At 44.6% G+C, this 3,657-nt stretch overlaps 1 pseudogene; it reads left to right on the forward strand.

Moving 5' to 3' along the window:
• The first annotated feature begins 2,462 nt into the window (after positions 1-2,462).
• LOC114695118 lies at positions 2,463-2,884 on the forward strand (annotated as a pseudogene).
• Positions 2,885-3,657: the final 773 nt, after the last annotated feature.

The raw sequence follows: 3,657 nt of genomic DNA on the forward strand, positions 1-3,657 counted from the left end.
GGTTGCAGTGCATATCACCATCAACAATAGTGTGTATAAGGCCAGTGTGATTTGTGAAATAAAAAAAAAAAAAGATTGAGAGGAAGATTGTCTGCCTGAAGGACTGAAGGACACTGCTCTCCCTGGGAATAGCTGCTCACACAACCCTCGGTCAGATTCAGGACACACCAGCATCTCCTTGACTAGTACACTCTGGGAATAGCTGTTCACACAACCCTTGGTCGGCTTCATGACATACCAGTGTCTCCTTGACTAGTACACCCTGGGAATAGCTGCTCACACAACCCTTGGTCGGCTTCATGACATACCAGTGTCTCCTTGACTAGTACATTGTGTAATAAATTTAAGGCTCTGTATTGAATCACTTCCTTCCTTTTAATTTCAGGGAAAGAGGGGCGCAAATGATTTCAGGGTGCTCCCTCACTTGCTCACATTAAACGAATCTGCTCAATAAAATGTTTTGAGTCAGTAGCCAATCAGCACAACCCCTTGATGATCATCATTGGCTAACAAGGTCATGTTCCCCCTACCTGCTCTTTCTTTTGCAACTAATCAATACCCACATCTCAAAAACTATGCATCAGACACACATGTCTAGGGTTTTTTTGTTTCTTTGTTTTTCCAAACAGTTTATGACAGAAACATAGAGTCACCCATGAATGGGAAGGTATTCTCCCAGAGTGTCTTAGTCACTGTCTGTCTTAGAAGGTGCCCTGGGGAATGTTCCAGAATCATGAATCAAGTCTAGCTTGAAATGCCTCAAGTCATGGGCAAGTTCTCTAAAGAAGTTCACTCCATATATGGTTCTTATACTTGCTGGAATCATAAGCACTGTTTTCTTCTTTGAGATGTAAATTTCAAATATGCCAAATTTTAAATTAGCCTAATAGATTGTCCTCTTGATCCAGTCTGTAACAATTTTCAGGTATAACTAAGACACTTACTGTATTTAATTGCTTCAGCATGGAATAATTAACTGATGCTATTTTAATAAATGTCATGCCATAAGTGCAGCCTACTTTGTAAATGCTGAAAACACTTCTCATGGGTATAAACTGGCTGGGTTTCTTGGTTTAATGCCTTTGATACACAACATCACATTTGACTCTCTTTATATTTAATGGAAGTATATATAGCAAATGAATTCCAATGGCTCCTTTTATGCTAGTATATTTTTTTTCTTTAATATCTTTTTGTTCATTTTGGAACAAAGAGAAATTTCTAGAATCAAAGGCACAGCCTTTAATTTTAAAGGAATTTTCCTTGCTCACACACCTAAAATATCCACTAAGCTAACTGTTCTTTTGTTCTGAGCCGATCAGCTACTAAAGCTCAACCTTGTGGAGATTAAACAGTAGCTGTAGGAAGTGCTGGTCTGTGATGACAAGAGACTGCCATAAGGCAAGAGTGGCAAGGATGCACACTTGGTAGTAGACGTCTTCAATTCATTATTTCCGAGCTGAAGGCCAATGAAGAAACTTACCTCATCTGCTGTCCAACTCAGGGCACGAGATCACAACGTAGCTGCCTGCCGTTGACTTTGCAGCCTCCGGAGTCACCGCTGAGGCTGGCTTTTCCGCCCTCCCCCAGGCCCTCTGCTCTGAGTCTGAGATTTCCCTGTTAAGGCCTTTCTACAGCAACCTCCAACTGCAGCCCATGCCCGGCCACAAACTCCAGAGGCGCTGTGGGCCCCAACCACCACCAGAGTTAGCTGCTCACCAACAGCTGGCTCTGTCTTTCAAGTGGCCCTATCACTTCTTGCCACAAGGGCTACTTCCACAAGTCCCCCTGTGTCTACTTTTCAAGCAGCTGGCTCCCTCTCCCCATGATCTCGTTTGGGCTTTCCCTGGCTTTCCTTTTGGCCACCACGCCAGTCAGCCTCCCGGCTTTTACTGTTGCTGCGGCTGCTGCTGCTGCTGCTGCTGCTGCCGCCACACACGGCCAGCCCCCAGCCGCATGCGAGTCGCTGCAGCTGCCCTCAGCCGAGCTGTGCACCACATACATTCTCTGCCAGCCGTGCTGCACAGTGACAGCCAGCCAGCCTCACACATTGCAGTCGTCCTCAGCAGATCTGGGGGGACACCTAGAAATTCTTAAGTGGGAGGAGTTAGTTGTTTTTTAAAATAAATTCCCCATGTTAAGAATGGGGAACAATATTACAATGCAGGGAGTTAGGTCTCTATATGGTTCCACAATGGATTATTTGAAATGGAAAAATTAAATGAAGGGATAAATCAGTCAGGGCTGACATAATGTCAATTATTATCATTATCAGTTTGGTAGTTCATGTTTTATCCTTAAAAGAAGGTTGTTTGATATCGGTGCCAATTATTAGAAAGCCATACTAATGAAACTAAGAAAAATATTCACACAGAGAGGAGTTCAGAGCAGAACCTACCACACCAGTGCATTATAAGACTGAAGAGGAGTGGCCCAGGGTTGTTAGAAAACCAACCTTGCTCTTTCTCTTCAACGAGGCGGCCGAGCAGACGCCAACATGCAGATCTTTGTGAAGACCCTGACGGGCAAGACCATCACTCTTGAGGTCGAGCCCAGTGACACCATTGAGAATGTCAAAGCCAAGATCCAAGATAAGGAAGGCATCCCACCAGACCAGCAGAGGCTGATATTGAGGATGGCCGCACCCTGTCGGACTACAACATCCAGAAAGAGTCCACCTTGCACCTGGTGCTGCGCCTGCGTGGTGGCATCATCGAGCCGTCCCTTCGTCAGCTCGCCCAGAAGTACAACTGTGACAAGATGATCTGCTACAAGTGCTATGCACGCCTTGCACCCCCGTGCGGTCAACTGCCTCAAGAAGAAGTGCGGCCATGCCAACAACCTGCGCCCCAAGAAGAAGGTCAAATAAAGCTGGGGCAGTACCTGGCCCATGACCCCGGGACCAAATAAAGTCCCCTTCCATCAAAAAAAAAAAAAAGAAAAAAGAAAGAAAACCAACCTTAATGTATCCAGTTGTCATTCAAGAACGACCACCAGCTGATAGGCACCCCCTCAAAGCTACTCACAAGTTAGCAGAGACCCCAAAGCTGTGTTGGAATTGAAGAGATTTAAGGAAACGATGGTGTCATATGGTATGCGTTCACCTTTTGTGAAGTGGACGTTAAATTAATGGCCCTTTTCGGATCGAGGGCAAAAGAGAGGAGGTCACTGGGTACTCTGCTGCCACTCCTCTGATTATTCAGCTTCTGACCCCAATATCTGACTCATGAGCTTTTATTGATAAAGAATAATTACATAAATGCTTATCTATAAATGATAGCAATATCTATAATCCAGGCCTGCTGTGCGGGTGAAAGTTGGTATTAGAACTGGGAGTTGTTTGAAGGCATTTGTCACAATTGGTAATCATTGGGAGGTGCCACCGGACTAAGCCAGAAATACCCAGTTACTTTTAACTCCCTATCTCACTGCCAACTGTTCAACCTTCTGTGCCTAGAAGCTTCCCCTGTCAGCTGTAGGATGAGTCAGTCCAGCTTCTAGCGTTTCACTTTCCTATACAATCATGCAGTTAACTTGGGAAAAATCATTTGAATATGGACTTTATAAAATTATGTTTTCTAAACGCTTTAGTAAATGGGCTGCAGCTACGGTCACTACTTCTAACACGTAGCATTTGAATGATGAATGTACCTTTAA

Source organism: Peromyscus leucopus, chromosome 16_21, assembly GCF_004664715.2.
Source record: "Peromyscus leucopus breed LL Stock chromosome 16_21, UCI_PerLeu_2.1, whole genome shotgun sequence".
Classification (NCBI taxonomy): Eukaryota; Metazoa; Chordata; class Mammalia; order Rodentia; family Cricetidae; genus Peromyscus; species Peromyscus leucopus.